The sequence below is a fragment of the Carlito syrichta genome, unplaced genomic scaffold (assembly GCF_000164805.1).
Source record: "Carlito syrichta isolate Samal-C Ts95f unplaced genomic scaffold, Tarsius_syrichta-2.0.1 Scaffold310671, whole genome shotgun sequence".
NCBI lineage: Eukaryota > Metazoa > Chordata > Mammalia > Primates > Tarsiidae > Carlito > Carlito syrichta.
Window position 1 is genome coordinate 178,212 of NW_007254767.1, and position 23,861 is coordinate 202,072.

The 23,861-nt window shown below is 38.2% G+C and overlaps 1 pseudogene; it reads right to left on the reverse strand.

Annotated features, from left to right (window-relative positions):
* Positions 1-21,679, reverse strand: part of LOC103270897 — a 33,213-nt pseudogene extending 11,534 nt beyond the window's left edge.
* Positions 21,680-23,861: the final 2,182 nt, after the last annotated feature.

A 23,861-nucleotide genomic window follows, 5' to 3' on the forward strand; every position in this document is an offset into this window, starting at 1 on the left:
ACTCCAGTCTGGGCGACAGAGTGAGACTCCAACTCAAAAAGAAAAAAAAAAAAAGAAACTGACTTCTTATCCATATTGAATAATCTACTGGTGAATTTCTGTCAGGATAGACCAAAGTGGATTTACAATATGATACATATTTAGATTTTTCAAAGTAGACCAAAAAGAAAATCTGGACTCCAAGGTTGAATGAGAAAAAAATTGTGGGGTGTTGTTAGATTAACAATCCGTTGTTTCTACCATATATTTTTTTGAGTAGAATAGCTTAGGTGTTGAAATAAAAACCTCCTCCTAGGCATGTATGAGCTCATCATAGATATGACGTTGTGCTAAGTATGCAAACGACTACCGAAAAGAAATGTTTATATATCTCTCTTGACGTGTACATGATGAGACACACAGGCCAGAACTTGCGCTCTGGAATCATACAGCCAGGGTTCAAATCACGGCTGGACCAACAAATGTATCACCTGAGGAATGTTCTGAAGCTTAAATGATTAAACCCGATTTGTAAAAATAAACGAAGAGACTACGCCATATAGGGAAGAATATCATAGGGTGCAGCACCCAGTCAGGTCCCACAACCGCATCATCTTCGCACCTGGGCTTGTGACCTTCAGACCAGGGCGGTACTGGAGAAGGGAGAGGGCCTGAAGGAGCTTGGCAGGAACTGGCCTGCCCCTGGGCTGAGTTTGATCGGGTTCTGCCCCTATGACGCAGAGAGGAGGGGAGCGACACACAGTCACTGAGTGACTAGACCGGGCAGTCCCCACCAACCTCCACAGAGTGGCCCACCTGGGGCCAATCACCTGCAAGCAGCAGCAGGAAATCCCCAGGTGACAGAATGTCCACCTGCGCTGGCGGTGGGTGGAACCTCGCGCAGTGCCCGTTGTCGCCCTTCCTTGGTGCTTGGCCAGAACCATGCCCCTTCCCTGACGCGCCCCCTCATGTCACGAGCCCCATTGAGACGTCACAGTCACGGGGCTACCCTGTGTGTGTTTGGCTGAGAGAGGAGTTGGTGGCTGGGGACTCGTCTCCAGTTGGTGGCTGGGGACTCTTTTCTGGCCATGCAGGCCTCACAACCTGCTGGTCGTGGGCAATTTCCTCAGTTTCTTACTGGCTGAGTTGGTTTTCTGGTCCAGCTGGTGACACTGGAGGTGCCGGGTTCCAGTAGTCCCGCCTTCCGCCAAGGCTCCCACTCCTGGCCAGGGCCACCCCTCTGCTCCTGAGCCTGCCCCTGGCCCTTTTCCTGCCTGCAGGCTGCTGAACCCTAGTCTGGGTTGTATGACTCCACCCCATAGACTCTACATCGCCCCAAAGGAGCGAGGTCCTCTCCCGCAGGCCACGGGTTCCTCCCTGGGGACCCCGCCACCTGAATCCTGGAATGAAGCCCCGGAGAAGAAACCCGCGCTGTCTGTGGGGACGTCGCTTAAGTAGGGACACTTGACCTCCGCGAGGATTGCTCCTCTCGGCCGCAAGTATACCCTCCGCCTTCCCCACCTGAGCAGGTGGTCAGTCCTATGAAACTGACACCATCCAGGCTCCGCAAGGAGGTCAAGGGGAGGCCCCAAGGAGAACCGAAAAGGTAATCAAAGAGGAGTAGAAGGATGTGATCAAAGAGCAGGAGGTCAAGAAATAGGACCACCCTAGCAAGGAGGAAGCAGCTTTGAGATCTCAGCCCCTAGAGACTAGGGGAGATTTCACTTCCATGGGGGGCTGTCCTGGGCTGCTGGAGGGAAACCTCCCATGTTCAAACTAAAAAAAACTTGAGTGAGAAGGCCTAGGTGTTTCCAGTGGGCTCCCTCTGTGAAGAACATACCAATCCAAGCATGCTGGAGATGTCGGGCCTCTTGAGACAGATCCAGCCATGCTCCCAGACCCAGCCCCAAGCTTCTCTTTGTTGCTGGACAAGTCCACCAAAGAAATGTTGGAGTGCCCAGCTTTCCAGACTTGCTGATGTGCTGTATGAAGGAGACGCAAGGAGTCACCCCATATTCCACCAAGTAGCTCTTTAAAGAGAGCTGCCAGTCCTAGGCCTTGCCAAAGGACATTATCTATTTCACTGCCACTGCTGCCACCATATCCACTGCAACTGTTGTGGAATATAAGTGAGCTGCCCCCACATACTGAATGTCTGGACACAGCTATTTAGAATGATTTGGGTTCTTTGTGCAAGTACATTGGGGCTAAAAGTAATAGCAAAATCGTGCAGCTTAAGAAGAGAATGAAACACTAACCTTGGCAAATTGTACCACCACCCGGGCTGTCCCTTCTCTCCCTTCACTTGCTGGAGGACAGCAGCCTCCCTGCTTCTGGTCAGTTATACTTTGCAGACCCAACTGTTCTTTTCACCACGTATTAGGCTGACTTGGCTGCCACCTCTCCTACCCTGCCTGTCTGTCTCCTGTCCCCAAGCCCTGATCCTTTAACTCTCACTTCAGCAGAAGTTCCAGACATCACTGTGTGTCAATTCCCATCCTTTTTTCCTCCTCATTCCTCATCCAGTCCATTCTATCATGATCCCCATTACCCCTGGCAAGTCTATCAATCCTACAGGAGTCATTTCTGGCATCTCAGCTAATACATCTACTCACTTGACCTCACAGATCACTTCAGATCTTGGGGACATTTACATTGACAATACTCTTCTTTTTAAGGTTATGACTTCCAGATCCACTCCTAGCTTCTGGGTGAGTGGACTCCCATTTTCCCAAATTCAAAATTATTTGCAACGTAGTGGCATCCTGAGAAGTTAACACAATGAGAAGTCATCTGCCCACCTACCTTATTTTCTCCAGTCCCATTCCAATATTTAACCATCCTTTAAATGGAAAAATGACCTATAAACCCAAATTAAGAAAACTCCATGGGCAACAGTATGATCCTTGTCTCCCCAGTTTTTACATGACTTCTGATCATAGTTCCTCTGGTAACTTCCACTCTAGTGAGTAGTATATCTGAAACAGTATCCAAGCCAAACTTTGACTCCAGTGCTGTAGATACCAGGGCTGTCAGGTTCCATTCTCCCCTGTATCCAAGAATGGTCTACTATTCACACAGAGAACATGAGGCCACATTGGTAAACATGGGCAGTACAATAAAGAACAACACTGTGGATGCAGGAAACCCTCTAATCTCCCTTTGAGAAAAAACACCAGTGAATCACCCAGTCAGGTTGTTCCTTGTGACTTTAGAGTAGCCAGCACTGTGGATAATATACTTGTATTTGGAGACTCCTGGGAAAAGCAACTGTGCCTGTGATATAAGAAGGAAAAGCAGCCACTATGGCACCATGGCACCTGCTAAGAGCTTCAGGAGCCACCATTCCATGGATGATTCCTCTCATGTATCTCACTCAACAGTGAGAAAACCTCTCCACATAGGGTTACCTAGAAAATATATTGGTCCATGAGAAAGCCTCTTAGTTCCCTTTAAGGTCAACTTAACCTGCTCTAATTACATAAATCTGAGGCCCAAAAAAATCTAATGTTCTATGTGCACATGTGTCTGAGTGTGTGTGCGTGTGTGTGTGTGTGCGTGTGTGTGTGTGTGTGTATGTGTGTGTGCGCGCGCGCGCACGCGTGTGTGAGAGAGAGATACCATGGGATAGACCAGTTTATATAAAATACACTTTACAATCACCACAAAGAGTACAAGAGACCTGCAAGTGCCATAAACTGAACATCCCTTACTTGACTATTAACCTAGATGGCACAAATTCTGGGCCAGATCTTCCTAGTCCAAGATTGGGAGAATGGTCACTGCTATTTGCAGGTGTTCTTTTTCCCTTTAAAGATTTGACTCAATGGCCCCTTATCTCTCCCTGATGCTATGTATAAAAATATAGGTTCTTATTAATCTGCCTCTGCTCACATGTCTTTGTTTTTTGACTTAATTGTGGTGGAAGAACTGACATGTGTGAGGATTGATGTGTTTTGTGCCAGACTTTCTGCAAAATATTCTGAGTCCCAGGGACTAGGATGTGGAAGTAGCTACCTTTATGACATCACATGTTAGACCTCAAGATTCTGTGTGAAATCAGAATGTCAGAGAGGACAACCTACAGTAAACCAAAATTAAAGCCACAAGTCTCCCAACCAACTAAATAGACCACTCCTTTGGCTAAGGAAATCTCAGAGAAACCCAAAACACTAAATTCCAGACCATAACTGAAGAGGGTTTGGACAAGCCTTGTTCTATTCCCTCCCTTTTGTAGGTTAGTCTCAATGGACTAGCATTAACATTAAAATAGAGATCATAAGAGTGACCAAAAAGACTTTCTGTAGTAAATAAAAGATCAAATTTTAACCTGACTCTGGTATTCCATTACATGCTCTCTGAGGGCTTCGACCTATGAGGACCATGGATCTCCCATCTTACCACAGACTTTTTTTTTTTGAGTTGCAGTCTCACTCTGTCGCCCAGACTGGAGATGCAGTGGCTGCTCCCGGCCACCGCAGCCTCGACCTGCTGGGCTCTGGCGATTCTACCACCTCAGCTTTCCCAGTAGCCGGAATTACAGGCATGTGCTACCATGCCCGGCTGATTTTTTGCTTTATTGTAGAGATGAGGTCTCGCTGCCCAGGTGGGTCTCGAACCCGCAGGCTCAGGCAATCCACTCACCTCAGCCTCCCAAAGGCGTGGGATTACAGGCTGAGCCACCGAGCCTGGCTTCTACTGACTTCTTAAATCAAACCCTTAAACTCGTTGAAGCCAGACTCTAAGCTGACTACCTCAGGCACATTTTCTCAGGATCTCTTGTGACTGCTATACCCTGGGCCATGATCACTCAATTGACTCAAAACTAACCTCTTTAAATATTTTACCAAGTTTGGCTTTTCATCAACATCAGGAACAAACGAGGAGCAGATGGGGGAGGGAACAGGTGACTCACCCTTGCAATTTCCCTCTATTCTACTTTCCAACCACTCTGACCTCATTGGAGACTAGATCCTCACATTGTGTGTTAGGAAACAGAACTTGTTGATTTGGTTTTTTAAAATGTTTATAAGGCATTTCCGTTTAATTTGATTTAGGCCAGTCATTCTCACAGATTCCCACTTCAGCCAGTTAGGTTGGACTTGGCATCTATATTTTAGCAACTCTGTCAATCGTGTTTGTTTTCATGTATCTATTATGCAAATATATATATTTTGTCATGCAATCACAAAAAATAGTCCATATTTCAGCAATATATGGACTCTGAAGTATAGATGGGAGTTATGCACTCAGAAGCCTCAAGAGAGAAGTATGATCTTCAGATGTAAGTTCCAGTGAGGAAAAACCTAGGCTCACAGACTCAAATGGCTTCTAATTGTTACAGTCATGATGTAGATCTTGAGGACACATCAGGCTCCAAGAAATCTCTCCAGGAGTGGGGTAGGAATCAAGATGTTCAGCATCATTGGGTGTTAACAGTTACATCTCTGAGCTGGTATTATGATGGCACCTAGTGAAAAAAGGAGGCAGCGACTGGCATCCAGAACTGGGAGGTAAGGCACACCATGGAAGATCGCACAGGTAAGTACTCGTGTCATCCAAGAGATAGAGGGTGCAAGAGAGATAGTCTGAGCAAGATCCTGTATTGTGTTTTCTGTCTCCTGAAGACCCACTGTGGTCACGGTCAGGTGTCCAGTGGGTTGGGGTCCTATACTTAGAGTGAAAACCAGGATGTTCAGTGTCACTGGGGGTGCACAGCAATGTGAATAAATGTAGATGACCAGGAAGATTCTATGTATTTTGCCCGGCTGGCCTCCAGGAATGCCTGATACATAGCAGCCAGTGTTGCTTTTGTTCATCAGCCATACCAGTCTTTTCAGATGCTCTTCAAATGACACATTTTTCTGTCAGAACACAAAGGTAAATATTACCTGTATGTGCCAAATTTTGCATATCTAATTTAACCTGAAATTCACAGCATGCCTTCAATGTCAAAACTCCTTATTTTCAAGGAGGAGAGAGGCTAAGAGAGAGAGACTAAGGAAGTTCTTTTTACCGCACTCACAAAGAAAGTAGTAGGACCGGGATAGAAAACCAGTTCCTTCTCTTTTTGCATTTGATGTGTAAAAGTGCTTGTGTAAAAGAGAATCAAGAAATGTAGGACATATGCCACTTTTAAGCATGTTATTTGGTTGGAGGTACTTTTACCATATAATTAACAACATTTGGAGGTCCTTTGACATATACTCAGCATATCAGTACTTTTAACAGTTAATCAGCATATTCAAGACACTATGCCAATCCTTTCTTCAATTAGAACAGTTTAATATTAGGGGTTGGATTAATAAACAAAATAGTTTAGAGAAAGATTTTAATAACCCCAAATGATAATTTTGGTAAGTACTATTGACCTTTTATTAAAGGTACAATAGAGAACTCTCATATCCCTTGAAATCCTGGTTTCACTTAACTCAGTATGTTAATCTAAGTATCAGTTTCACTAAAAAGTTATATATGTATAAAATTTTCACATTGCACTAGTAACATTTATGACTGTTGTAGAATAATTGTAAATAACAACTCCTCAATTACAGTGCTCAGTTTACACATGCAATCAAAATAATATATATATAGTATATATATATTCAGTTTATATATGTATATATATAATCATATTAGCCTTAACATATGCTTCATCTATTTGCATGGGCCAATTAAGATTGGGGCAACAGGTTTATCTTGGGCGCGTCATAATAAGACAAATAGTTAGTACTTCAGTTTTTTTCCTTTTTAACATACTAATACTGTTTATTTTGTTTAATTAATTGGGCCGGTTTCATTAGTTTATCAATAAAGAGCATGGAAGGAGACAGATGAGACTAACAGGGGAAAAGTTTAGCCCCATTAAGATTAATGGGAACATAGCGAGTTTTTTTCAAAGTGTCTTTGTGAAACAAATTTTGAGATTCTGGAATAATTGTTACTATCAATTGGGTGTATTTAGAAATAGACATGGAAATTTGAGTTAAAAAAAATATACCTTTTGTGATTCTTTACCTGGTACACTATACTTGCTAAAATAAGATAAAATTATTTAGAAATAGACTCTTTTTAATAAAGATGGAGTAATAGGATATATACTTACCTTCCAAAAAGATTTACCAGACTGTCTGAAACAACAACAATAACAACAACAAAACAGACAAAGTATATGAATCATTGGTTTTCAGGCATTGTAAATGAGGAAATGAAGGGTTGTTATTTCTGGCAGTAGTAAAAAAAAAAAGAGATTAATTCAATGACTGTTTCAGCATACTTTTTTGTTATTTTAAAGATGTGGTATACAATTCAGGTTAGGTATAGAAGTGTTCATTATGCAGGTACCATTGTTGATGAGGTGTCAGCATACTTTGTTGAGATAATATCTTGACTGTGACCCAGCAAACGAAAATGCAAAGCGATGAAGACATGTAGCTGAGAGTCTTCATCAGAATACATAGCAAACAGAATACATAGAATCATTAAAATAACTCAAAATATCCTAAAAACATTGTCATAAAAAGAAAAAAGTGAACAAGAACATATAAAACAATATGGCATGTATAGCAATTGCTAGAGTGAACCTCAAAATATCCATAATAAAAACAAATGCACCTGAAACAGCACCCCAACTAAAAAGGCAGAAAAAAAAAATAAGACTTGATGTAAAGGTAAAACTCAATGTTATCAGTCTACTAGAATTTATTGACAAATTTATTGAAATATAAAAACCATGAAAATGTAAGAATTGCAGATAACCACATTATTTTGATAGAAACTAATAATATTAATATTTTAGTTAAAAACTTTCACATAAATAAAATTTCAACTATGTAGGGACTCACTGGAAAATATTACTAAACAATTAAAAATAAACAATATAAATCTATATAAATTGTCAAAAATGAAAGGGGACTACATTTTATTGTACTATGTAACCAATATTAATCTGATCTCAAACCAGAAAAAGATATTATTTTTAAAAAAAGAAAAAAAACTGCACAATTCTATCCTTCAGGAACATGGTTGCCAAAATTCACAAATTGTTAGAAAATAAAATCTTATTTTACATAAAAACAGATAACAGACCATGACCAAGAGAGAGTTACTTCAAGAAAGCAAGGTTTTGTAATATTCAGTATTAAGTTAATTGAAAGTCAAGTCAACAACATGCAGAGTAAGAGACCTGGAACTTGATTCCCTCCACAAACACATTTATTTGGCACCAATTTATAGACAAATTACCATTGAAAAAAATGGCTGAAGGCCAATTTTGCAAAGATTGGAGCAGGAATAAACTAAAGAATAGAGGAATGTAAAAACTAACAGAAACAAAGGTTTGGTTTATTGAACAGATGATCACAAACAACATACCCTCAGAAAACAAAAAAAGTGAAGACAAAAAAATAGAATTAAAAATTAAAGAGAAGACATTAATATAAATGTTACAGAAATTTTCTAAAATTATGAGAAAATAATATAAGTAGTTATACCAAGAAAACAACCTGAACAACCTAGGAGAAATGGGTAAAATCTAAGAAACATACAAACTAAAAAGACTACATCATGAAAAAATAGAAAGTCTTAACAGACCTATACTAGTAGGGAGATTGAATCACTAATCAAAAACCTCTCAGCAAAAAAAAAGCTAAGAATTTTCTCAACAAACAAAAGCAATGGACCAAATGACTTCACTAGTGAATTCACCAAACAAATTTATTAAAGAATAAATACTAACATTTTAAAACTTTCAACAAATTGAGGAAATAGGAATTCATTCCAATGCATTTTATGGGGCTACTTTTACCCATATACCAAACCCAGATAAAGATGACACAACAAAATTACAAACAAATATGCAAAACCCCTCAACAAAATGTTGGCAAACTAAATCCAGTAGCACATTAAAAGCATCATACACCATGATCAATTGGGATTTATCTCTTGTATACAAGAATGTTTCAACTATGGAAATCAAATGTATGATTTACTACATTAATAGAACAAAGGATAAAAAATGACATAATCTCAATAAATGCAGAAGAAACATTGGATGCAATTCACACACATTATTTTATCTATCTATTTATTTATTTATTTTTGGTATTTACCCATGACAACTAATGTGCCAAATAATGTTTATTTATTTATTTTTAAGTTTTATAGATGCGGAGTACAATTCAGGGTTCAGTATACAAATGTTCATTATGCAGGTACCCCTGTTGATGAGGTGTGCCTCTCCCTCCCCTGGGAGTTTCCCACTACTGCCAATCCCTTTCTTATAGTATTATAATTGCAGCCAACAGATACATGAAAAATTGCTCAGCCTTATTAGTCATCAAAGAGATGCAAATTAAAACCACACAGAGGTACCATCTAACTCCAGTCATGATGGTCAACACCAGTAACTCAAAAAACAACATGCTGGAGAGAATGGAGGAAAAAGGGAACACTCCCACACTGTTGGTGGGAATATAAATTAGTACATACTTGGTGGAAAACAGACAATTCCTAAAAGATCTAAAAAATTGACCTTCCATATGTCCCCACAATCATCCTACTGGGAATATACCCAGAGGAACTCAAATCATTTTATGAAAAAGATATCTGTATATGCATTGTTATTGCAGTATTATTCACAATAGTAAAAACACAGAATCAATCATGCCGCCCATCAAAAGAGGACTGAATAAAAAAAATGTGGTGCATATACATGATGGAATATTAAGCAGCCATAAAGAAGGACAAGAATATGATCATTGCAGCAACTTGGATGGACTTAGAGTCTATAATACTGAGTTATTTATCACAGAAACAAAGAACTGAGTACCGCATGTTGTCATTCATAAGTGGACCTTGAAAAATTATCATAATACTATAACAAGGAGATTAACAGTATTGGGAAACTGCAGGGGAGCGGGGGCAGGATTGGCAGTAGTGGGAAACTGCTAAGGGAAGGGATGGCACACCTAATCAACAAGAATACCTGCATAAAGAACTTTTGCATACTTAACACTGAATTGCACCCCACATCTTTAAAAAACTTTTTTAAAAAGATTAAGAACTAGACAATCATGCCTGCTAATTTATATTTATCATAGTTCTGGAAGTACTACCCAGAAAAATTAGACATGAGAAAATTATAAAATAGATTCATATTAAGAAAAAAATGGATGTTTGTGTTTGGTAATGACATGATAAGATATTATAAATATGTGTGTATGTATATGTGTGTGTGGCAGGGCTCAACAATTAAATTTACAAACTCACCTTGGAGAAAATGTTACATACATACTGTCACTTTTGAAGTAATCCCTTTGGGCAGCTGTGAAGTAATCCCTTTGGTTGCCTGGTACACCCTTCAAATCAATTTTGGAACTCTTTTTCAGGAACAGCTATCAGAGGTGTTGTCATATTACTCATAACGTCCCGAATGTCTTCAGATGTCTTCCTTTCAATGTTTTCTTTATTTTGGGGGTCCAGATCCTCAGAGTAGGAAGAATGTGGCAATACAATCATATGTAGAGTGCTGTCAATGTAAGTGCACAGTGAAAAGTTTGCAAACTTATTTGTCAGATCTCAACAAATAAAGAGGTGAACTCTGATGGCCATTCCAGAAAAAGACTTCCAAAATTGCTTTGATGAGTAGACTAAACACTCCATCAGTGCTTCCCAAGGGGAGTACATTGAAGGTCAGTTGTATATATATATGTATGCTGACATACATATATATGCTAACAGACTCCACCTCAAAATTGTTAGAATCAAAAAATGAATCAATCTACATATTTAGTGCAATACCCATCAAATTACCAGCAACATTCTTCTCAGAGATAGAAAAACCATACAGGAATTCATATGGAAACACAAACGACCAAGAATAGCCAGAACAATCCTCAGCAAAAAAAAAAACAACAAAAACAAAGCAGGTGGTATCACATTACCAGACTTCAAACTTTACTATAAAGCTACAATAATCAAAACAGCTTGGTGCTGGTACAGGAACAGGCATATAGACCAATGGAATAGAATTGAGACTCCAGAAGCAAAACCTCAATTTCTCAACCAACTCATCTTCAACAAAGCCTCCACCACCTACCACTGGAGAGAGGAGAACCTATTCAGTAAATAGTGTTGGGAAAATTGACTGACCACATGCATAAGATTCAAACAAGACCCCTGTTTATCCCTACACACAAAAATTAACTCTAAATGGATTAGAGACCTAAGTGTAAAACCTCAAACCATAAGAACCTTAGAAAATGCAGGACATACCCTTATGAAAATTGGAACTGGCATCCAATTCCTGAATAAATCCCGAAACCCACAGGCCACAAGAGATAAGATAGACAAGTGACAAGTGGGATCTCATTAAACTGACAAGCTTCTGCAAAGCCAAAGAAACCATCAAGAGAGCAGGGAGATAGCCTACAGACTGGAAAAAAGTATTTACCAACGCCAGGTCTGACAAAGGCTTAACATCTTGGATCTACAAGGAACTCAAATATGCTGAAAAGAAAAATAAACACAAACAACCCCATTATAAAGTGGGCAAAAGATATGAACAGATACTTCTCAAAGGAAGACATCCGAGCAGCTAACAGACTCATGAAGAAATGTTCAACCTCACTAATCATCAAGGAGATGCAAATCAAAATCGTACTGAGATACCAACTAACTCTAGTCAGAATGGCAATTATCAATAACTCAAAAAATAACAGTTGCTGGAGAGGGTGTGATGAAAAGGGAACACTTCTACACTGTTGGTGGGAGTGCAAACTAGTGCAACCTCCATGGAAAGCAGTGTGGTTATTCCTAAAAGTTCTAAATATAGACCTCTCATATGACCCTGCAATCCCCCTACTGGGAATATACCCTGAAGAACTCAAATCACTCTATCAAAAAGATACCTGCACACGAATGTTTATCGCAGCATTGTTCACAATAGCAAGAACCTGGAACCAACCATGCTGTCCATCAAAAGAGGACTGGATTTATAAAATGTGGTACATATACATGATGGAGTACTATGCAGCCATAAAAAATAACAAAATCAAGAATTTCACAGCAACCTGGATGGAACTAGAGTCTATAATACTGAGTGATCTCTCACAGAAACAAAAATCTTAGTATCACATGTTCTCAGTCATATGGTGGACCTTGAACATCTACCATAATACTATAAGAAAAGGACTGACAGTGGTTGGAAAATATGGTGGGGTAGGGAGAGAAAGGGAGGTGGGACTAACAGTAGTCAATATCTGTCTGGGGATGGGGAGACACCCCTTATTAACAAGAGTGCCTGAACGATGCACATTTGTATATCTAAGCCTTAATTGTACCTAATTTTATAATAAAAAATTTTAAAAAAGAAATATCTTTTTGACTCAAATTCACCATTTGAGAAACTATTACATCTACTTCCAACTTCATTATTCACAAATCAATACAAGACAGAATGGTTACCTTTTAAAAAGTTAATTTAGTTCATTAGTTCCCTACCAACAGAAGCAGTTCATATATTAGATAACTGGAAGCATTTAATCAGTCAGAAAGAGAATATATGTGATTCTATGGGATTCTTGAGTGTTTTCTAAGAAGAAAGGAAAAGGGCACTCTTCCTTAATGTTCTAACTTTAAATTTCATTTTCTCTGTGAAGCTTTCCTCTCTGCCAGCTACCTTCAGTCATCATCTGTTTCCCTTTAATGCTTTGTCTGTGTAATGACGATAGCCCAACTTTGGATTACATATTAATAGTTCAGTGTATACAAATTGGTCTCCCATTTATAGTGGGTTACAGGTGGACAATAAAGTTAACCACTTGTATCCAGCACACTGTGAGGGATTGATAGCTATTAATTGACTTGAATTAGAAGTTGAATTAACTCCATTTCCCAAAGACTAGGTGAATATTGATTTTTTTCCAAGGTCACAGATGTTGATGGTTTAGAATGAAGCTGATTCAGCCTTCCTGGGCTCATCTAGACAGGCTGAAATTAGAAATTTTCCTTTGTCAAGGTAAAACCCAGACAACAAATCATTGGTCCTATTCTGACAACTGAAGTCATACACACTCTTCATGCATTTCATGAAACCACATTCCTAAGAAAATCTATTAAGCTTTTATATTTATTATATACATAATGCTGGTATTCTACAACTGCAATATTGATCGTACTCAATAAGGGGACATTTTCTATCAGAATTGATCTCAGATGAGTACCATGAACAGCCACACATTTTTACTTTGAGTTATTTTCAGCAGAATCCTAAATACATCCTAATCATTTAAACAGTTTTTAGATCATAAGTCATACTATTTAACTACCTTGGTATTTTGGGACCAAGGCAAAGAGACTACTTACATTGTTCTATAATAGTTTAATAACAAACCAAAAGGAAAGTTCCATTCTGGGCTGAAAATGAGCAGACATAAAAAATGCATCCAAAAAGCAAAAAAAATAGATATTTCTATGTCAGATTTTTGACACCTGTCTCACAAAATCTAAGCCTAAGATATTACCAGAGGACATTGGCACCATGGAGTGATCAAACTTATATGGCATTCAATTTGATTTAATTATATCTAGTCAGATTCTGAAGTCATATAAAGAAACACACAAGCAAGAAGACATGTGATACAGACCTAGGCCCTGGGTGTTTTAAGTGTGCCTTTTCATCTTTCTGGTGGCAGAGGAGAAAGTTGATTGGAAGAAATGTATCCCTTGCCCTTCTGAAAAGATGTCTGTCTAATCCAGGAAGTCTATATAGCTGCTGAGCAAAAGCAAGGAAGTAATCAACCTAGGAACAGATTTCAGTATTATTGAGTCACTTCATTTTACTCCTTCTTACTGTCCCTTCTTATGGTCCCTATCAATTTAGGGACTGAGCTCCAAAGAACAAGTTACTTTAAGGGACATTCAATACATGAGAAACATATAGTAAACTATTAAGTGTATGAAGCAAGATGCCTTGAAACTCTGTGTCCAACAAATGGTTTTTTAATCTCTTCTGATCCTCAAATTCTTAATAAAGTTAAAGAAAGAAAATGAATGAGTTCACTTAGTTCCTTAAATCATTAGCAGATTGGAATCAACTTCTTATATTTAGTTCCTTCTATACTTTATTTCTTAGGATTTGTTAATAGCAGAAAACAAAGTGACACAACTGCCAGTAAAGAAAACTAAATCATTGCCACCATTATCATCTTCATCGTCATTATTGTTATTATTGCCATGTTCATCACAACATGGCAGAAAATTTTTCAGAGTTTAATTCTCTGTTTCTTAGAGCAGACATTTTAGTATATGTAGGGTCAATACTGAACTAAATTGACCAGTATTGAGAAAACAGCTCAATGCTTTTGACCCAATTCTTATTTTTATAACTTCAGATAAAGATCTATTTGTAAATTTATCTTTGTTGAATACTTCCTAAGCCACATACCCCTCTTGACATCTCTTTTATCATTTAAAAGTTAAGATAATGATTCCTACTGATGTATTGTAATCATGGTAATAAAGATAAAAGATTTTTTTAGTTGGTAGCTGACATTTCCTGTATTTTTTACTCAATTCAACTGCCTACATACGTATTTTCTTCATTCTCTCTCAAACCGCGTGTCCTCCATCATGAAGAACACTCTGAACCTATCTCTAGGCTTCACTCCTATATGTCAGATGCCGAAATGCACAAGCCAGAGGACTCTGGAACTCTCTGAAGAGGCCAATCAGAAGATGAGTGATTCTTTATTTGTGATTTTTGCTGGAGGTAGTTTATTATCATATTTGAGTGCAGCTCATTTTTTCTTTAGTTATTAATGCAAATATATTATAAAGAGGGGTTAAACACAACCCACTTCCACTATGTCAGCTTTGACTCAAATGCTGTCAACTAATGTAATATATAATATAAATATGATTTCCTTAGTTATTTACAGTAACATTTTCACAGTGACAAAAAAGTGGTTTTTCTAAGATGCGAGTCTGTTCATAATGCTGCCTTTTCTGAAGTTGTTGAAGTTACAACTTCTTGGTTTTTGTTAGTTTTCCCTTGCTTGTTTCATTTCTTGTCCCTTCATGGTACATCCCACATTCTTGGGATTTCATCCTCAGCTATAACAATTTATGCTATTTGTATTCAAAGAGAGGGATAGGTGCAGGTCTCCATATATGTAGCAGTTACAGATTATTTAAGGCATATTCTGAAGTGTTCGCTTAGATGTTTTATGATGTGAAAATACCTATAAATCTATTGAGCAAAAAAAAAAAAACAGGAAATAGGAACTTTCCAAGTGCCCTGTCAGTCCCATGCTCTTGTAAGGTAGGATGATAATTAACTTCACTGAAAGTAATTATAGCCCAGAAGAACATTTCATACCTTGGCATAGTTTCCAGGCAGAATTTGAGGAAAGAGACAATTGTTTTCATTAATTCACATTTCTCTTAAAAAAAAAAAATCAAAGGTATTGCATTATGTCACAAGAAAAGGAGAAAATGTTTTCAATGATGAAGTAACTTTCTCCATTACCATTAACTAGATGTTTCTTATGGGATGAATGCTATCACTATTCTTTTCTTTCTGAGTTATACCTAGAAGAGCCCTTTCATTTTATTGACTATTAGCAAATAAGGGTGAAAAAGAAGTTTCTTCTAAGTATTTCAGATTCACACTTTCCTTTTTCATTTCTCTATTGTGACTTGCTTACACAAAACATATTTCTGCAATTAAAGTTATTCTTGTTGTTCTTTTCTAGTACTAAAACCAAAGCATGTTGTCTATCCTTATATATACATGATGAAATAGATACATTGAAAAAAGTAAAATTATATATTCTCTGTTGCAGCTTGCTATTTATCTACCAAAAAAATGAATCTTAAAAAGATAATTGGGCATTAAAATAGTAAGCGTATCTAGTACATGCCAGGAAACTTGTAATAACTTCAGAAAGTAATCTTCTTATAGTAAGTCCCCAGTCAGTAGCCTAATATCATCTGTGCCTTTTCTAATAATGCCTGCAGTCATCTGAGGTTGAAAGAGAGTTGGGAGCTTCATTGCACATGAGAAACACTAACATAAATGGAGCTGAGGTGAAGCTGTTTTTCTTTTCTTTTCTTTCCTTTTTTTTTTTTTGAGTTGAAGTCTCACTCTATCACCCGGGTTGGAGTACAGTGGCACACTCACAGTCACCCCAGCATCAACCTGCTGGGCTCCAGTGAACCTTCCACCTCGGCCTTTCAAGTAACCGAAACTACAGGTGTGTGCCACTACACCTGACTAATTTTTAAAAAATTTATTGTAGAGATGAGGTCTCTCCAAGTTGCCGGGGCTGGTCTTGAATACGTTAGCTCAGGCAGTCTACTAACCTCGGCCTCCCAAAGTGCTGGGACTACAGGCTGAGTCATTGAGCCCGACCGAGGCTGTTTTTCTAAATGGAGCTGGTAGTTGAGCTGGGAGCCCCCTTTTCAAAACTACCTTGTTCACACAATCCAGTGGCATTTGGAAGCAACAGCAACTTTGGACGTAACATCAGTAAGGATGCCTAATCCTAATCCAGGTGAATGAGGTCCAATGGGAGGCCCAAACTTCGCCTATATGTGAAAGCTTTTGTGTGAATGTGTGTCTCTGAATGTGGTTGGGCTGAGTTACAATCCAAAGGCTCAAGCTTGATTCCATAGCCTACCACTTAACTTTACAAATTGTGTGACAATAAGCTATTATTTAATCTCTTTGTGTTTCAGTATCCTCACTGGTAAAGCACATATAATAGTACCTACACCTCATATAGGTAGGTACTATAAATGTCCAGGCACGTGATAGGAATGTCTGGCATATAGTTAATGTTTAACAGACTTGAGTTATTTCTCTGATTAAGACAGCTAGATACACAGAAGAAGAAAAAAAAAAAAGCCACTGGTAAAATTAGGAATACCTTGTGGAATTTAGTCCCATTACCTTTAGCTGTTAACAGTACATTAGAAAATATACAATATGCCCTTACTCTCTTTAGCCACATATGGTCTCAGGAGGGTTTTTTAAGGAAGGGGTCTGGTTATATTGTGGTGTTTGAAGCCAAGTCAGAATGCTTGAGTTCCAGAAATGCCTCAGTAATGTGGCAGTTATCAGATGTTCGGGCTACTCTCAGAAGAATTGCATTCAAGACATCTCTTCTGAGACCAAGGTCACACTGAGAATACAGAGAGGACAATGATAGAAAAGCAGAAATCTGTTCCATGAGACTTTCTTTCAGTCCAAAACAGTGCTCTTGTTTCTGTTTCCTTATGAAAGACAACACAGGCTCAGGCTGTAATCCCAGCACTTTGGGAGGCCGGGAGGCTGAGGCGAGTGGATTGCAATGGAGTGGGACTCCAACTCAAAAAAAAAAAGACAACACAAAAGAAAATGAAAGAGTTTTAATTTATTTTATTTTAAAGATGTAGGGTGCAAATAAGGATTGAGTACATAAGTGGTTTACATACAGGTGAACTCGGGGCCTCCCATTGGACTTCACTTCACTTGGATTAGGATCAGTCACCCTTATTTATTTTATGTGCTCCCTCCTCCTTTTCTCCCCAGCAATGTCCCGCTACTGCCAATCCCTTTCCTGCAGTATTATGATAGATGTTCAAGTTTTCACTTACGAGTGAGAACATGTGGTACTTAGTTCTTTGTATCTGTGTTAGATCACTGACAAAAAAGTTTTAAAGACTTGATTAGTTTTTTGATAGGAGACAACTCAGGTGAATAAAATTATTAGTGTGGGACCAAAAAGGAAAACACTAAGTTCGGATTCTGAACCAGAGGACTGAGATCACATGACTCAATTCATTCATAACCCTCTTCACCTGAAACACTTTTACATCAAATAACAAGAAAATGTGAAAAGTGAGCAACCACAAAACAAAAACGTAGATGTTAGAATGAAATGCTCATGATTATTAGCAAATACATGCTGTGATCCTCACAGAAACAAAATGTCAATAAATGCGCGTAACATAGTGTGGACTGGGGAAGCAGCCACCATACCTATGTGACAGCTGGGTTGACAGAAAGAAACATGTGTGTGACTCTGCTCTGCTCACAGCAGCCTCCTCTCTTTTGACCAACTTGAGTCTTGAGTTTGTATTTCAATTGTTTGAGACTTGAATTTCCTCTTTATATTTTCTACAGAATAAAACTAATTAAAATCACACTGAGATACCACCTAACTACAGTCCGGATGGCCATCAGCAATAATTCAAAAAACAACAGATTGGAGAGGATGCGGGGAAAAGGAAACATTTCTACACTGTTACTGGGAGTGTAAACTAGTACAACCTCTGTGGAAAACAGTTTGGTGATTCCTAAAAGATATAAAAATCAACTTTCCATACGACCCCACAGTCCCCCTACTGGGAATATACCCAGAGGAACTCAAATCACTCTATGAAAAAGATACATGCACACACATGTTTATTACAGCGTTATTTACAATAGCAAAAACATGGATCCAACCGTGATGCCGATCGAAAGAGAACTGGATTAAAAAATGTGGTACATATACACAATGGAATATTATGTAGCCATAAAGAAGGACAAAATTATTAACTTCACAGTAACTTGGATGAACTTAGAGTCTATAATACTGAGTGATCTATCACAGAAACAAAGGACTGAGTACCACATGTACTCACTCATAAGTGGATCCTGAACAATTATCATAATACTACAAGAAAGGGATTGGCAATAGTGGGAAACTGCCAGGGGTGGGGGGCACACTTCATCCATAAGCGTACCTGATCTCAAACCAGGTGAAGTGGGGACCAAAGTTAGTCCCAAACTTTACCTGTACAATGACCATTTGAATACCTAACCCTGAATTGTACCCCACATCTTTAAAATAAAAAAAAAATTTTTAAGTAAACATTAAAATCACTATTTTAAAATGCTGTGTTTTACTTTATGGAAAGAAAAGTAAGGGCAAAAGCATGGGAACTAATGTAGTCATGCTGAATTATGTGCAACATACACATACCTTACCTGAGTAGTTAGTTTGCTAAGTACTTTTTACATCAATTATCATGTTAATCCTTACAATAATTCAAAAGGTAGGTTTAGTTTTATTCTATTTTACAAATAAGAAAATAATCTCAAAGAAGCTAAGTAATTTGCCACGATAATCTCAGTAACTTGTAGAAGGCAGAGGCCAACTCAGATCCACTTGCCTGTGAAACTTTGCTTACGGCAGTTCACCTCACTGCCTCACTGTCCAGTTAGCCAGGGAGACCACAGATAAACTCTTGCAGAACCTAATTTCTGAAAGGACCTAATGGCTAGCCTTCTAAGGTAAGCTTCCTCTAGAGGGAAGGCACTGACCATTCTAGACAGTAGTGTAAGCCTCTGCTCAAGACTTCAAAGTTGACTTTCCTTTTTTTTTTTTTTTTAGGACTAAATTGTCCTCCTGGTTCACCCTAAGATGCACAAGACCAAGTGTATTGCTTCATTGGGCAAGAGATCAGTAACAGCATGCAGAGGGATTCCTGGCAAAGAGGATTAAAAAGTAAATAGCTTATTTGGAAACAATATTTCAGCTAAAAAAAAAACCAAAAAACAGAATTCATATTTTCATGTAGAGGAATGCAAGGTTTGGCACATAAACTTCTTGCTCAAGACAGAAGTTATCAATCCATGCTCCAGGTTGTAAATTAAGCAGATTCTTCTCATAACCCAGAACTCTCCTTGTTAGTGATGAAATCACTTAAGACTTTGTTATTCCATTCCATTAGTTAGCACTGAGAATGACTGAGAGGCTACTAAGAAAACAATGACCACTGAGTTTTAGCTGGGTTCCCATGTTATTCATTTAATCATTTTTTACCCATCTGAAGTCTTCCTTGTTATTTATTTAATCATTTTTTAATGATTTTTAATCTGAAGTCTTCCACGTTATTCATTTAATCATTCTTTACCCATCCTTGACTTCCTCCTGTAGGCTAAGGATGAACATCACTATTCTATTCTTCTTAGAGGCCACATGGATTAGTAATATCTCATGTACTTTGCCTTTTGTATCTCAACTACATCACTAACTCTTCGAGGTCCAGGACTAAAGTATATGTGTCTTTTCGGTCCTGGGTTGCAATTAAACAATAGGAAACAACTTCAGAAGTGATAAACTAAAATAATGCCCTTGGTATTATAAGTTTCCACAAACTTGGCATGGTTCTGAGCATATGAAATCACAGCATCTTGTAATAGCAATTAGAAGAGCCAAGCCATTTTACATTCGCGGGGCACTATTCTAAGACTGTGTTTATATGATTTTATTCAGCTTTCACAAGCACCCCGGCAAATAGGGACAATAACTGCTGTTACATGACCCAGTCTGACTTCCAAACCTGCTATGTTGTCACACTCTGCTACGTTGTCACATGTTGAGAGGACACAGGGCTAGGAATAATGTTGCTTTCATTTTATAGAACTAGAGGTGGAAACCCACGGAGGTTAGCTGACTTGTCCGTGGCTAAACTCTTAGCTGACCTGAGCTAGAACCCATTGATCTGATCTTGCTTCTGGAATTCTTTGACTACAATATGTCTCTCCCATAGGAGGTAATTCATTTATGGAATATTTGTGCAATTTTAATGTTTTAGCAAAAACGATAGCAATTTTAAAGTTCCTCAGACCCTTGCATACTTTCTTCATAACATGTGAGTTATCCTTTATAAAGCAGTAACAAACAACTTATTGTCTTAAAAGTAGCATCTTACTACCTAATGTCAAATGAAAGAGTATTTCTCAACTACTAAATGAAGAGATTAGTTGTGAGTGATTTAAGATTTTGCTGGTGAAGAAGTTCTTAGCAGAAAACATGGGTTTAGGCTTTGTTTGATTACATTTTTAATTCATTTTTACCTACAAAGTATTTTAAACATTTAGCAAAGTATACAACACAGACAGTGTTAATACAAGCATCCATGTGCAAAAGTATATTAATCACATATTAATACTTTGCTGCATGTTTCAAAGCTCCATTTACAAAAAACTAAAACATGAAAACACATAGAGCTCTACTCACCTGTTTATTTCTCTCTCTAAATGTGATTACTCTCTTGAAATGGTCATGCACTTCCCCTATGCAAGTCTTGTATACTTTTAATACATATGTGTGCATGCAATTCCAGATAATAGGCAATAATTTTATATGCTTAAAAATGTATAAGAAGGGATACCTATTAAATGAGTCTATTTTACCTCAATCTCTTCATTTAGCATTGTGTTTTTGTTTTAATTTTTAGTTAGAAAGTGTTACCTTTAGATATATAAATTACATCCTTAGGTGTTAGGGCACATGACAAGTATAAGCATAAGATATGACTAGGAAGGAAAAACACATATTTAATTAACAGATTCCTACAAGGCAAAGACTAGGGTATATTTTAAATTATGTATTTTATCATTTTTAAGGCAGGTAGCATACTTCTTAAATAAAAATGAAAAATTGACATAATAAAATTGAAGTGGAGCTATAAACAAAACCAAGTATTTACACACAAAGAACCAAACTATAAAATGTAGGAGTCCAGGATAAAGGAGGCCCACCAGAGAAGGGAAGAGAATTCCAGATGCTCGTGGATTCCAGTCCTTCTCAGCCACTGGGGTATCTGCCCGTTCACTCACTGCCTCTGTCTTCCCAACACTGTTGTCTTCAGCTGCCTTCATCTTCAGTGCTTACATAGTCTCTTTATCATCTCTAAGCCCAGCTCCAAGTTTTAGCTTGAGGCAATACCAGTGGAACTTTTCTCCTTCCTCTCCCTTGAAATCCTGTCACCCAACAAAGCGTCCTAACAAATCCGCTACCTGCCACTGGAGTTCTCTCAAACATCTTCCCCTTAACGACAAATTATTTTGCATTCTGACCTGCTGCATTACTCATGCTTTTAGTCTGACAAACTAGCCCCCAAGGCATGTTATTACTTTTGACACAAATTTTTAATTTCCCATGCTTGCTTTGTGTAACTAGAATATAAGCAATCAGATAAGTAATTTTAATAACTGAGTGGCTTCTTGAAGCATGTTTCTCCGGAACTTGTCTGTCATACTATGTAAAATGTACGGTACTGATTTTTACAAGTAAGTGAAAAGATGAATAAGAAAGTCTGAAAGTTAGAAAGATCAATAAGAGTGCTGGTCTCTAACTCATTCAAATACTAAACAAACTCCAGGAGTACCACCGGAGGGGCTAAAATAACTACAAGATGATGACTCATATGTGCACACCATTTAAGAGTTTTACAAATCACTTTTGCTTACATTACTTCATTTGATTCTCACAACAGTGGGTTGTTCCAAAATAAGTGCTGTTTCAAACTGCAGGCATCTAGCCTTTTAATTTGCCTCAATTTTCATGGATAGCATCCATTACTGAGTACTGCAACAAAAGGCCAGTTAGAGGTTTGCCTTTCTCATTGTCAAATAAAAAAGGTAAATGCGTAGCCCACTCTGAATAAGCCATGTGAAGACAGTATTCTCCACAGGAGACTGCTCATCATCTGACGTGGGCCATTTGGCTGTAGATACTTGGATGAAATTCTGAAATTAGGGCCAACCTACTCTAGATGCATGTAACAGTATCTGGAAATGTGCATAAGTCAGCACTGTATGCAGGCAATAAAAAATTAGATAAGCTTGTCATAATCTGTGCTTGAGACTAGTGATTCTGTGTGTGCTACTATAACCCCAGTCACATGTCCCTGACAGGAATGGAGGCCAGTATGGTCCATAATGAATGTTCCATCTATTAGCCACATAACATATTCCGTGTCTGGAGAATGTTCTGGGATCTGGACATATCTGCTCTCCTGTGTTTAACTTGTCTTTTGAATGTTATACATGGTAATGCCATAAGCTAAATTATGTCCTCAGACTCATAAGTTGAAGTTTTATGACAAGACTTTATAAGTTGCCTTAGCACCTCAGAACATAACAGCATTTTGAGATAAGATTTACAAAGTAGTAGTTAAGTTAAAATGAGGTCATTAGAGTGGTACCCTAATCCAATCTGACTGGTGTCCTTCTGAAAGGAGGAAGAAACACAAGCAGTGTGAATGGTGTACGAGGTCTGACAATCAAGCTCATGAACTTGCCATCATGCACTTATAATAGTAGCATTGTACAAACAACACACTAAAGTTTCATAACCTTGGTGTATCAGTGTCTCACGGCTGTGTTCATGTTGACATGTGGAGGAATCTTGCTGAGTGGCATTCATGATTGCTGTTGCATGTTTTTGTTTGCATCATGAGAATGTCAGAACTTCAATTAAAGCAGAGAACAAACATTAAATTTCTTGTTAAACTTGTCAAAACAGGAAGTGAAATCAGGGACATGTTAGTCCAAGTTTATGAGGGTAGTGCCATGAAGAAAATGGCAGTGTACAAATGGAGTAAACGTGTTTCTGAGGGAAGAGATAGTGTCACTGATGAAGTGATGTCAGGATGACCAGTAATGAACAGAATTGACAAAAACATCGCAGACGTTGTCAAACTGAGCATCAAAATCATCGGTTGACTGTGAGAAGCAAAGCAAACCAAATAAACATCAAAAAGAGAAACAGGAAAATCTTAACAGAAAATATCGGCATGAGAAAGGTGTGTGCAAAAATGGTCCTGAAGGAGCTCTTGCATCATAACAATGTATCAGCTTATGCAACACTGTCTGTGAGGGAGTTTTAGCCAGTAAACAAATAACTGTATTGGAACACCAATCCTACTCGCATGATCTGGCCCCCAATGACTGCTTTCTATACCTGAATATAAAGGAAATATTGAAAGGAAGACATTTTGCTGACATTCAGGACATCAGAAGTAATACTACAATAGCTCCGATGGCGATTCCAGAAAAC